Source organism: Desmodus rotundus, chromosome 10 (assembly GCF_022682495.2).
Source record: "Desmodus rotundus isolate HL8 chromosome 10, HLdesRot8A.1, whole genome shotgun sequence".
NCBI classification, from domain to species: domain Eukaryota; kingdom Metazoa; phylum Chordata; class Mammalia; order Chiroptera; family Phyllostomidae; genus Desmodus; species Desmodus rotundus.
In genome coordinates, this window is record NC_071396.1 from 102,213,151 (window position 1) to 102,227,064 (window position 13,914).

At 47.3% G+C, this 13,914-nt stretch overlaps 1 protein-coding gene across 4 annotated transcripts in view; it reads left to right on the plus strand.

Annotated features, from left to right (window-relative positions):
- NEDD4L (NEDD4 like E3 ubiquitin protein ligase) overlaps positions 1-13,914 on the plus strand; it is a 292,637-nt gene that overhangs the window by 130,925 nt on the left and 147,798 nt on the right. Inside the window, exon 1 of one of the 4 annotated variants that reach the window (XM_024580556.3) lies at positions 1,666-1,831. The exons of the other annotated variants lie outside the window; for them this stretch is intronic. The gene's annotated coding sequence lies outside the window, so the exon portion shown is untranslated. Of the gene's footprint in view, positions 1-1,665; positions 1,832-13,914 lie in introns of those variants that run through there. 4 annotated transcript variants of the gene reach the window in all.

Here is a 13,914-nt window from a genome sequence, read left to right on the forward strand (position 1 = left end):
CCCTGTCTCCTCACGTGTCCAAGGTCGTCCACTGTACCTGTCCGTGTCCAAGCCCCCTTTAGTGGCCTCATTTTAACTCAGTTACCTCTTTAAAACCTCTGTCTCCAAGTAAAGCCACATTTTAAAATACTGGGGGTTAGGACTTCAACATAAGAATTGGGAGGGGACACGGTTCAGCCCCTAACCGTGCTGGATTAAATATCCAGTTGGGGCATATTTAATGTGAAGTCTAGGTGTGTTTTATCTCTTAAGAGCAACAGGCAAGTTATTAAATGACTTATTCAGCCTGTTTAGATATATTTTCCGATAGTGTGTTGTGGTTCTTATCTTTTTTAACCCCCAGCCAGTGTGCGAGTGTGAAATAGCATAATCTATAGCTTTAGGTAATAGTCAAGGAAGATGGGGCTTCTGCTCTTACATTTAGATCGTTTAGCACTTGTGTCCTCACCTACTGACTGCTAAAGCTCACGGTATTCTTGTTTGGAGAGTCCCGCTGAAAATGGTTGGAACCGCCAGCCTGGGAGGAACGGTTTGTCCCTGAGGGTTATTTGGGAATGACAGGGTTTCTAGTAGTGACCCAGTGCCGACTTCCTCCACCAAGACGTCACTGACCCTCCCAGCCACCAGATCACGGGCTCCGCTGGTGAGGTTTGTCATCCCAGCACCTCTGGGAATCCCAGCCTATTGTCCAGCCTGCCCGTGGGAACTCGAAAGTCTAGTTTAGAGTTTCTCAGCTGACATGCCAGGAACACCGCATGAGCGAGCACACCGCCACACTGGAGCTCACGTGGAAAGTTAGCTTTTTGCCGTAAGTGGGAACACTTCCCGTTTCAGCCACACCTGCTGGGGTTGTGGAGTGGGGCCTGACTCACTCCAGGCAAGATCAAAGAGGCGCGGGTTAGTGCCGGTCACAAGCCAGAGGAAGAGCACACGTTGAACTTGGCCCTGGGAGAATCAAGGGTGGTCAGCTCCGTAAACTGGACCCCCACAACGGGCCTCAGGGCCCTTGATCTATGCCTGAGGACACCCACATCTGAAAATGGCTTGCACCCCGGAGATGGCAGATTTGTGGGGCTGTGCTGTCTTTCGTGTGACATAAATCCCCCATCAGTTCAGTCTGGTGTTGTAGTTTGCATCTTCGTTTTCATTATCAGCCTTTCCCCCCTTCCAGACTTTAAGTTCTTTTGGGGCCAGCGGGTTGTATCATCCTCTCCACCCCGTCTAGGTCCTCAAATGCAGGGAATGGAGAGAAGCCGAGTTCCCCCTGACGGGTGAAGGTCAGACCCGACCGAGTGCCTCTCTCCCCGGAAACCTCCATCCAGCTTTAAAGAAGCAAACAGCCCAGCCCCGAGCTACAGTTACTTACAAAACCATGTGCACTCGGGTGATGGCCTGTCCTGTTAGGTCTGTCCACCATTTATCTTTGTACCGATCGAGAGCTGTCACTTACAGAAGCAATGCTGCAGGTTACGACGTTGCTGCAGGCGTGGCCCTTTCGGCTCCCTACGGAGCTTGGGTGGGGTTACTCAACCTGACGGTAGGGGTGGAGCTTGACTCAACTCCTTTTCCACCAACGAGCATTTGTTTCTGGCTGTCACTGAAGTGAATCATCAGTACAAACACCGGTCGGGTGCATTCCTCCTCAGTTGTGTTAAAACTTGCTGGTGGACCATCAGAGGGGTGTGCGGGCAGCATTTCCCCACAGGAAAGGCGAAGACAGGCCAGAAGCCCCAGGGTCGGTTCCCAGCAGCGCCAGTGTAACACTAGCCCAGTGTGACGCTTCCAGCAGGAGAGGTGGCTTGTGTTCTGTGAGCCTTGAGGACAGTCATAGGTAAGAACAAAGACACCACTGTATGTTTATTATATGAGTGCATAACATCTACTATTGATTGGCCTGGGGTTGGAGTTTGGTGTAGTACTGTATTTATATCGGTGGCATTATTCCAGCCCATACCAAGATTTTTCTTTTTTCTTTTTAACATTTTTTGTTGTTGTTGTTCAAGTACAGATTTCTGCCTTCCCGTCCCTCCCCCACCCCTCCCAGATTTTTCTATATAAATGACTTCTTTTTGGTGTTTGGGGTTAGTTGTAATTGACCGGTTTTGCTCTCCTTATGTAAAGATGGGACGAGAGCAAAGAATGGGACTTGGAAAGAATTGTCCTCTGAGCTCTCCTGATTACTCTTTGCTTCTCATCTCTGTCTGGACTATTTAGAAACATGTACATTTTTTACTCAAAAACTGAAAGCACAATGGATACTTTTGTTTTCTTTTTGAAATCATGGAAAATGTAGATTACTTAAGTTCCGGGAATTTTGTTCTGATTTAGGAATCACGGGTTTGGGAGGAAGCAATAGTGTTTTTCTTCCTGTTCTGTGTTGGGTCTCGCTCTCTCTCTTTTTTTAATGTTTCTTTCCTTTTCACTGTTTTTAAAATATTTTATTTATTCATTTTTAGAGAGAGGGAAGGGAGAGAGAAAGAGAGGGAGAGAAACATCGATGTGCCAGAGATACATCGATAGGTTGCCTCTCACCCAGCCCCAAGTGGGGACCTGACCTGCAACCCAGGGATGTGCCCTGACTAGGAATCGAACTGGCAACCTTTCAGTTCTCAGGCTGGCACTCAGTCCAGTGAGCCATTCCATCCAGAGCTGGGTCTCTTGTTTCTCTGAGTATTTCTGACCTAGAAATCTCACTGGAGAAGAGGGCGACACCAACTGTACTTGGCCTCAAATGAATTAACATCCCAGGGTGTGAAGTCGTTTGCTTGAACCATGATATATGGTTCATGTCTGAATTTTTGGTTGGTAGTTATAGAAATCTTCCTTCCTGTTAGTATTTGGCTTACATGACTTATTCTAAATGCATGTGTTGTTGTTGTGGTGGTTAGTTTGAGAGGACAAAACTTAAAGCTCAGACACAGCTGAATTTTCCTTTGGGTTTCGCTGTCATTTCCCCACCCTTACTACTCATACATATGAATACACCATTTTTCTGTTTCTTTACCGTCTCATCTGATGCTGATTCATAAACTGTTAGTTCACCGTTTGGTATATGTCTGTAGGTTGCGAAAGCCTAAAACAAACTGGAGTGCAGGCCACACCTTTATACTAATGTGCCAGGTTACCATAAAAAAAGCATTCCTAATGTTAAATGTGGTTTAAGATTGATGGACTCTAAGGCAATAAAGATGTATAAACAGTGTGCAGTAGCAAAGCCTGTAGTCACGTGGGAGTTATTCTTTAATAAGATACTTTATTGCACCTTGAGAAGGGTATTGTTTACATGTGTTTGAGTTAGAGTGTACCCACCAAACAAAGAAAGGGAAACAATAACTGAACTGAAGGTGGGCCCTGGCCAGGTAGCTCAATTCAATTAGAGCATCATACAGATACTCCAAGGTTGCAGGTTCAATCCCCAGTCAGGGCACATACAGGGATCAACCAATGAATTCACAAATAAGTAGAACAGCAACTGAATGTTTCTTTCTCTCTCTTTCAAATCAGTCAGGCAATAAAAGATAAACTATGAGGGATTTTAAAGAACTTAAGTGGTATTGCCTTTTTAAAAAAAGTCTATGTGAGGAGGAAAATGTGAATTTTAATTTCCCTGGGAATTTGAGTATGATGGTGAACTCGAGGAGAGATAAACAGAAATGCCTTCTATTTAATTAGGGGAAAAAGAAGGAAATGGTTCTCATAGGCATTTTTTTAAAATTAAAAGAAGGTTTTTTTGTGGGGGGGCTGAGTCATGTATTGCAACTAAATGGTATATTTAAAACAACACATTAAGGACGTTTTTTGTCACTGCAGAATGTAACGGAAAGCTATAAAATGAGGGCAGGAACAGAGTGGTAGGGATTTGCTAGTTGGGGAGTATAAACATTCTTTCCTAAAGCGGTTTGTTTGGAGCCTGTGGGGATGATAGGGAGCCTCTGTACTTGGACATCGTAGAGGCAGTTAATAAAACAGGGTTTTGTGGTTACGATGACTGTTTGGGGGAGGGAGAGTTGTTTTGATTTTTTTATACTTCATTTTAGTTGATGTTTATTCTATCAGTCCGTACCTCTTAGGGCATTTCCAAGTCAATTTTCAGGCGAAGCCATTTACATATCATTTCTTTCACCTTGGCAGAAATCTGGTCCCCCTCCTGCTTTCCCTCCTTTGCCATTTGGGTTCATAGTGATTTAGTGTGCTAGCAATGTAGTGGATTTCCCATTCTCTGGTCCGCCTTAAAGCAAGCCTGTTCATCTCTCAGCTTGCATCCCAGAGGCTCCAGAGGCCGTTCACCTTCAGGGTGACGGCAGAAGTGGGTGTTCTCAGGTGTTTGTAGAATGTGTCTCAACTCTGCTGTCAGTGGCTTAGAATTCCATAGAGGGTCACCTGGTACCACTTCACCTATGGTAAATATTTGTGCTGACTCCACACTAGGCCTGGTTTTCTTGGTACCCAGGTAGGCAGGAACACAGACAGGTAGGCAGCTTCCCCATGTGATCCCACCCACTGGCCAGGGCTTGTGGATCCGGCCTGGGTGAGACCACTTAGCCCTCTTGAAATCAAAGGGGGCTTTGTTTCTGACTCATCGAAAGGCCTGAGGTCTAGATGTCACAGGAAACCCCTCCTGCCCTGCTGTTGTCACCAAAACTGGATCAGCCAAAAGAATCACAAGATCTTGAACCATGACCAGTACTCTCTCGGCTGAGACACGTGAGCTATGTATTCATCTCAGAAGTACCGTATTTTGCTGTGTATAATGCGCACCCACTTTTTTGGCCCAGGCTTCCAGGGGAAAAAACCTTTTGTTTTAAGTTTTTAATCCAATTTTTATTTATTTATATTTATGTGCTTGGTTTTTTGTATTAAAAGGAATTTTAGCATTTGTTTTTGAACACATTATGATACAAGAAATTTATGTAACAAATAATCACAAAACACAAGAACAGATACAAGATATTTCAGACACTACCCATGTATAATGTGCACCCGTTTTTTTCCCTCAAAAATTTGTGCAAAAACGTGTGCATTATACACAGCAAAATACGGTAGTTACTGGAAGAGAGGTTAAAATACTAGCTCCTGATTGACATCATCCCTGAAAACAAAGGATTGATTTTCTTCTCGCAGAGAAAGGAATTTTCCGTGGAAATTTTTGGAACAGCACATGAAATGTGTGACATACCATCACCTCCCAAAGGTAGTTAACAGTGTCACTTCAGACTGAGTGGAAACACAGAAACGACAGACTCAAGTGCGGTGATGGAATTTAATAGGATCCCTGAAAAAGCACTGCTTCGGTGATGTAAGCGCTCGCGCTCACTTCACTGACTCACCCAGCCGGCTGCAGGTGAGAGGGTCACATGCAATCACAAACCACCTCTGACTCAGGCCAGTGCCTGGAAACCCCGTCACGGAAGGCATTTGGTCATGTATTCTTTTTTTTTTTTTTTTAATGTTTTATTTATTTATTTTTAGAGAGAGAGGAAAGGAGGGAGAGAAACATCGATGGGTAGCCTCTCATCTGTACCCCGACCAGGGACCAAACCTGCAACCCAGGCATGTACCCTGACCGGGAATCGAACCCACAACCTTTCACTTTGCGGGATGATGCCCAACCAGCTGAGCCACACTGGTCAGGCCTGGTCATGTATTTTTGAGCAGAGGTCACGTGGAGTTGTGGGGCTGTGATCTTCAGGAGCATTAACCAGTGCAGGGGTTTGGACCTTCAGCTCCATTAACTGGGTCAATGTGTTTATTTTGGCCAAGATCTGCCATGCTAAGTAGACAAGCTTGAGACTCAAGGAAGTCTCTAGTTTTGTTAAAGGAAATGGCATGGAGGCTTTAAGGCATTTTAAATACACACACACACACATACACACACACTACATTTCTCTCTTGCCCTGTTGTGTTGAGGTTTTCAGGGGCATAATTATATGTAGGTTCATCAGGGAGAGATCTGTCTGAAAGATTTGTTCTTTTTGGGTGCTCTCCTATCTGGTGTTACAGTCATGTGACAATTCTAACCCATGGAGCTTGGCAGTTTTCATTAAGCTAAAATTCTTTGAAGTTTAACTGTTCCTTACCTTGTTTTTTTCATTTGATTGGTTAATTTAATTTTCAAAATATACTTTAACAGCTCTTCAGCCGTGGGCTGAATGAGGATGGCAATCAGAGACAATTAAGAATTGATTTGTAAGATTAATCAGCCTGGGAAAATATGTCCCCTAATTTTGTTAGCTGGTTTTAAAAAATTAATGTTCCTCTCAGTTCTTTCTACTCTAATGGGAGGCCACACCCCAAAGGTCGAGTGGTTTTCCTTGTGTGCATGTCCTTAAGTGGAGCTCTGTTTTTGAGGAAAGTAAAGCATTTAACAGATAGGGAGATTATCGAAGGCGAAAGGTAGGCATGTCAGGAGAAGGAGAGAGCAAGGATGAGAGGAGGAAGCAGGGGTCTCATCACATCACCTGCACGGACCCACAGGTCCCAAGAATTCCCGCCTCATCCCACTGCAGAGAAATCGCTGTTAAAGTGTGAATCGGAGCACGACACAGCCCGGAAAGCTCTGATGACAACGCCAGCATCTTGGCTGAACAATAACTGGTTTAGCGGTAAGACCCAACAGTGCAGCAGCAATTCAGCTGTGCAGTTGTGGGCAGCAAGGGCCCCAGGCTCTCCACGTGTGTGATCCTAGGTGTGACCCACCCCATAATTAAATTTCCCTTTTGTTGTGCTTGTATACATCTATATTTTCCTCTTTTTTTTTTTTAAGGGGAGGGTAGAAGTGTGGGCAGAGAACAAAAATAGAAAGCGATTCGTGTGCCTCTAAACTGAGTCACCAGTTAGAGTCGAAGTGACCTCCCCATCTCGAGGTGAAACTCATTTACTCAGCAGCTGTGCAGCGAGCACCTCCCGGGCTCCTGGGGAGATAGGAAGGCCACCAGTGTAAACAGGACAGGCCGAGTGCCCCCCAGCGCCCGGCCCTGTGCCGCCACCTGCCACCCCACCCGCAGGGAGCTCCAGCCGGGTGGGGAAGACCAGCAGTAACCAAGTGAGCAGACACTGTCCTTGGTGGCAAAGGGGCTGTAAAGGGACGTAAAGGGATGTCCATCAGGAGACAGGAAGAACAGTTACATGGAAGGGCATGCGTTTTTCCTTCTGCACGGTAGCCCCTAACGTTTCCCAGAATGCCCGTTTTTGCTGAGTATGGAAGCTGTGGCCAACACTAGGATAGTGGTTAGAACACTTGGTTTAAAAAAATCCTTTGTAATAACATCCTTCCCGTAGAAAACTGTAAATTATTGTGCCTAGAAGGGTAAATGGTCATTGATCCTAGAGCAAAATGAAGCGATATATCCTGGAAAAAAATATTTTCACTCGTCAAACATGTTGAAGTATCATCTTATCTCGACGGTTTTGGGAACTAGGAACGTTATCTGTGGAGTAGCCCAGCGTGAGTGAACTGTTCTGCCCTGCCAGAGGCACGGCAGCCGAGATGGAGCCGCGGTTGGACTTGTGCCACAGGCGTGACACAGGCTTTGTCATTTGCCAGATGGAGTTATGTTCGGTTATGTGACCTCCAATATTTGACCTCTCATTTGTCTTTTTTTTTTTTTTTTTCAAGTCAGGATGTATCATAGCCTATGGAATCCCAGCATGTAAATTGTTACTGTTTTACAACTCTAAGATAGATATTGCGGGGGGGGAGGGGTGGAGAATGTGAACACACGCAAACTGGGCATTTCTGAGATACGGTCCCTACAGACTTCCGACCTTTTTAACCCTGCATCATTGAGGAGGCGACGTGCTCTGAGTTTCTCAGCGTACTGAGGCCGAGAGTTCCTAGGCGCAGGGGAGGCCTGGAGGAATTGTGGTCTAATGTCACTAGGAAGGACAGCAGCTGCTCATCAGCTGCTAACGTGATGAGTATGGAGGTCTCACCCCCCCCCCACCCCCGTTGGATGAACTTAGCTTACAGAGATGGTGACATCTGATAATTCCCAGGTGCGAGGTGCGGGGCAGAACCAGAAAACACACCTGCTGGAGGCTCACTGCAGGGAGGGTGCCTGCCCTCAGTTTCGTTGCTGTCTCACTCAACACCGCCATAAAGGAAGAAAAAACCCCTTTGTCAAATGTGCAACTGTTACATTCTTGAGAGGGGGGTCTTCCCCCACCCCCAGTTAATGATTTCCCATTTCCTTCAAGTTGTGCAACGTCACTGGTTCAGAAAGGTGCCTGGACCAACCTGTCAATAAGAGTGCATCTAGCCCCTCTGTTCACCGCCCCACATCAGTCCTCTCTGCCCGTGGTGGGCTTTTCCTGTTCGGTTTGTCCTGTTCTAACCCTCTATACCAACTGATTCTGTGTTGCTTACTACCTCCGTCCCTTTGCTACAGTGTAATTCCACAAGGGTGAGGAGTTTTCAGTGTGTTCTTCCCTGTTGTATCTCAGGTGCCCAGACCAGGGCCTGAGCTGTAGCAGGTACTCAGTGAATATTAGTTGCACGAAGCAGCAGGAGAGGAAACCAGACACACTGGAGCCTGGGAGGGTCTGTGATGGGGCCTCCCTGTGGTCTTCGCAGCCCTGATGTGGCTCCAATGGAGGCTGAGGTTTCTCCTGAGTTGTCAGTACTTTGCAGGGAGCTGTCTGTAGGTCGCCTGGCCTCACCTTTGTGCCTTAGTAGGATGGAGTGGGCTGGGTGGCTCTCAGCACTTGGAGATGGAAGTGGCATTGCCAGCCTTTCTTATGTACTTTTTTTCTGTGGTTGGAGTTGAGCTCCTGGCTTCTGTTACACAAGGAGCTCTGTTCCGGGGAAATGGGTCTGGGAAGCTCCCTGCAAGCTGGTCACCGGCCCAGCACACGTGTGACCCATTGTGGGTTTTCCTCCCTAATTGCCATTCTGGTTTTCAGCAGTGGACACGCTGCAGTGATACATCCTCTGTGGTTGGACTTAGCCTTAGTCCTTTACTAATTGCCTTTTGTTCGAACGCCCTTGGAGCAGGTTGTCCTTCACTTTCCGCATCTGCTCCAGTGCTATTGGCTTTCTTTGTTTCAGTCCTGACGTGAGAAAAATAACCAAGAAATCACAAGGGAGGCTGTTTGATTTCCATCCAATTTGCTCCTGGATTAGTTAGCACTGCTGTACTTTAAACGACCAGAGCTGGGCATGGCTTAGCTGTCTGTCCCATGATAGGGCCAGGGGTCTTTTCCAGTATCGGTCTTCTGCACAGACTGACCCCAGCCACCACTCCACGCGCCTGACCTGCCCTTGCCCCATCAGGTTACCCTGCCAAGCAGTCACTCATTGCAGACCTACTGTGTGACTGGAATGTCATATAAGCAAGTAACCAAGACCTGACTCTGGTGGCAAGAACCTTCCAGATCAGTAGCAGAAATGGACACCGAAGTAAACGATCAGCATACTGACAGACGGCTGCCCACAGGAGAGGGGTTTGGGGGTTAGGAAGTCTTCTCAGACAGTTCAGTTGGCCGTGAAGGTCATGTGCAGACAAGGTGGGGGCAGGTGTCCCTATCTCCAGCGGAGGAAAAAGCATGGTGTGCTCAGAGGACTGAAAGTCCCCTCTGGCTAACTGTGGAAGGCACACGGAAGGAGACATTGGAGGGGCAGGCAGGGGCCGGAGCCAGGCAGGCTGTATATGCCGCAATAATGCGGACTGGGTCTGTGAGGTTGCGAGATCCAACTCAGAGTGGGGGATGCCCACGAGTCCGCCTTGGGGGGGTGGGGTTAATATTTGGCTGCATTAACAAGATGTGGAATAGAGGAGGTTGAAGCTTGCAGCAAAATTTGTCCATGAGGCACTTAATCACTGAGGTTGGGGTGTCTAGAGGTTCTCTAACTTGCCTACCTGATGCTCAGGCCCGAAGCCCTCAAGGTAATAGACTATAGAATATACGGGGTATAAATCGAACGGCCAATTGATGAGTGGAATGGGCTGAAATGCACTGCGGTCCCCACACCTGCCATTTCTCGCATTTAGATTGTAGGTGACTGAGTCGAATTTGTGTTCCGTTATAAGGAGGCACACTGCAGGCAGGCACGCTCTCTGAACATTAATTGCTGAGGTCGCAGACTGCTTTTTCCGTTTACTTGCTGAATGTTATCCCTGCCAAATGGGGACATGCCCTTGCGTGTTCCCCTTGGTTGGGGTAGCCCCAAACCGTTACCCCCTAAAGGCCCAGTGAAGAACGAGAGAGAGATCTTGTCTCCCTTTGTGGAGCCACCTGTGACATCCACAAGAGGCATTTTGTGTGGCTCGTAATTGTGATTGCTGTTTAACAGTATCTCAGTCCATGTCAGCTGCACAGAAACTTGAGGTTAATTACACTGAGTGTTGTCTTAATCATCTGCTTGTCTTAAGGGCTGTTTGGTGTGTGAAAATTCCCATCTCTATGGAGGCTTATGCACCTTTATTTTGAAAGGAAGCCTTTTCAGGGTTGAGGAAAAAATCCATAGCACCCTAGAAAAGCGTGGAAAATAGCACTGAGGACTTAGGCAATTGGAATAAAAAATGTATCATGGTGCACGATGAGCTAGTGACCCACTGATTATGAACCCCCTTTCCAATTTATGAGTGATCATCAACAATCTGATCAGGGTTTCCGAAATTAATTGTTCTGTTATTTTCTTCCTAAGTTCATCCTCAAATGTTCATATTTCCCGTGTCCTTTTAATTTGAACATTATGTTTCTCACACGAGAGTGTCAGTTCTGCAGGTCAGTTGTGAAAAGTTTGCCTCTAGTTCATCAAAAGTGGCTCATGCTGTTTTCAGTCCCAGACAATTTTGTTGCTGAAAGGGGTTCCCTGTGAAACCCCCAGTTTTGTTTTCTTTGAATTTATTGGAGCTTATACCTCAGGACACTCTAGGAAATGACTCTATATGGCTTCCAAATGGTAGAAAGGCCAGGAAAGTGAAGCAAGTTTAAACAAATAAAATTAAGGTGGAAAATACGTTCTGCATCTACTTGAGCGTTACCAGGTAGGAGGTAGACTGGGGATTCTATATTTTGACAAATTGGGCCAGATAATGCTTCCAAACATTTGACCCGGCAAGAGGTTGCCCTATCACAGTGATGAGTAGGAAGTCAAGAAATGTCGATCAGAGACTCCTTCTGTGCAGGGTTCTGTGGAAAATGCCGACCAGGGACTTGCAGCTACTTTAAGAGAATTAAGATCTACACACTTGAAAGCAAGGGCGAACGGTGCGGAAAGCCACATGAGCCAGTGGCAGAGGAGTGGTGCCAACAGCCGTGACTGCAGGAATTCGGAGTGTGGAGAGGCTGGTGATTGCGGGCGGTTTGCTTCGGGCAGAGGAGAAGGATGCGCCGGCTGCCTGGTGCCTACAAGGACCTGGGATTTCCGTAGTCCGAGGGCAGAAAACGAAGAACCACCCCTACATGAGGACGCACCAGGGGTGAGTGGGCTGAACACTTTGAAGGTAGTAGGTTGGCATGTGTGGGAACCAAACAGATGCAGCTCTCATTGATTGACAGGTGGTTTGATGGGATTATGCACTTCCTGTCTAATAGAAATTCTGAAGCACAGAGCAACAGGAAAGCAGGGATCTATGTTCTGTTTACGTGCCATGGAGAGCTGACCGCCGCAGTTCTTACAGCAAAGGTGCATTTTATTCTTTGGAAATCCTCTTTCTCCTCATCGATCCCGTGTGCTGTCAGGCTGTGATCAACACGTACCTCCTCTGGATCGAAGGGACAAGGAGAAGCACATGTATGCAGGAAGCAGGGTCACCACCAGATGAGCCTTAATGCCCAAACCCGCAGCTTCATGAGATGGAGTGCGCTGTGGGTGGGAACACCACCTGCCAACGAACAGCACCTGCTTCAGGCTGTCTTTAGGATTCCTTCGAAATCCTTAAGGGAGGATTTTGAAAGATCTGGACACAAGAAAAAATCTCCAGTGTGCCTCCAGCTTTGGAGACGTGATTGGGCTTCATTCCTTCAACACATACTCTTTCTTTTTGACAATATACGGGCCTAGGCAATGCCAATGTGAGAGCCTGCCACGCAGTGTTTATCTGCCTGACTGGGGAGAAAGCCCCGCGACCCTGCCTGGACCCTGCCTCGCCAGCATCGGGTGGGTCCTTGTCCGTCCTCCTATTGATTCTTGTCTTTTTTTCCTCCCTGTAAAACATAACTGTTTTTCCCTCTTTTAAAAGTCAATTAAAACAAAACCCCCCAAAAAATTGCCTTGTGATGCTACAGAACCAAATTCAGCATAACGGAAGGTCAAGTGTCTGGGGGCTTGTTTGCATGTTTAATAGCCTTGAAGATAAACATGAAAAAAGGTTGTTTTGCGAATTACTTTTCGGAGAGTTGAGAGGATCCTGGGTTTCCCCGAGGCATTCTAGGGTTTCGCAGGCGGTTCTTGGTGTTTTCCAGAGCAGTCTGGCTGGTCAGCAGGGTGACTGTCGAGGGACGGAAACGAATTTTAAGTGGTGGTGTGCAGTTTACTGCCCGAGTCCACAGTCTCTTATCTGCAGTGTGAAAATGCAAATACTCTGAAGACGGAAAACGTTTTTGTAAATTGGCAGGAAATTTACTTGACAGCAAAGCCTGACCTGAGCGGACTTGGGAGTAGTTCTGGTTTTGTGCGGGCCATTTAACATGTATGTGTACATGCTGTAGCACGCACATCAACATTTGAACGTGGGCCCTGCCCCACTCCCCTCCTGGGGGTGTTGCACAAGAATTGAAATAGTCAGAATTATCTTTCTGAAAGGAAAACAGAGTCAGAGCCCTGCAACACCTTTGGCCCCAGGGTTTTTGATAAGGGTCATTCTAACACAGTGTCAGTGTCCCCAGGCCACTGTAATAAAGAACCACATGCCGTGTGGGGCAGGGGGGCTTAAACTGTAGAAATGTGCTGTCTCACAGCTCTGGAGGCTGGAAGTCTGAGATCCGGGTGTCAGCCAGGCCATGTTCGGAGGGCTCTGGAGAAAGCACCTCTCTTGCCTCTTCTCTTTTCTGGTGGTTACTGCAATTCTAAGCATCCCTTGGCTTGTAGGCACCTCTGTCCTGTCCCATGGCCCCTCCTCCCTCGGTCTTCACACTGTTTTTCCATGTACACATCTGCTCCTGTATCTAAACTTCCCCTCTGATAAGGACACAGCCACCTTGGATGGGGCCCACCCTAATGACCTCACTTTAACTCACGTACCTGTGCAGTGGGTCACCTTCTGAGATACCAGGGGCTAGCACTTCAGCCTGCCTCCGTTGGAGGGAATGATTTAGCCCATATCACAAGGAGCGGTTCAGGATGCTTTCTCTCCAGGTTCAGGGCAGTGCCATGTTGGAGACCTGCGTCTGGTGACTCTCCTGCCCCAGGGGCTGTGTCACTGAGTCGTGTCACTCTTCAGACTGTAGAAGCTGTCACGTGTCATGTTGGAACCCCACGTGCAAGAGGAATCCCTTTCCCTTAGAGAATCTTGACTGTGTAAGAAGACAGATTCTTGCAGTGAGAACTGGACTGGGCCTGGGGTTAGCTCCTGAGGTACCTCTGGTACCACTGCCATTCCCACCCCTGAGAAGTCGAGAACGTTCCAACACATGACAAAGGCAGGGTTATACAGAAAGTGCTCGGCGCGCTTCCTGGCACGTAGTAAACACTCCAGGGCAGAGAGGTTGATGTTGCTCTTTTTTCTGCCCCGTCCCTTGTCTGCCTTCCCGAAAATCAGCCCTGTGACGCCCACACTCAAGTTGGTATCAAGTTTGGTGTCAAGTTCAAAGTCCCTCTGCTTGACCCAGAGGCATTTCTTTTCAAGCCTAGTTGTGTAACCCTCTGCTAGATCTTTGTCCCTGAGTACCCAGTGCTTGCAGGCCTCAGCAGGGTCTATCTCTGCAATGCTGGGGGACACTGATTACCTCCGTGAGCCATCTTTAGTCCTC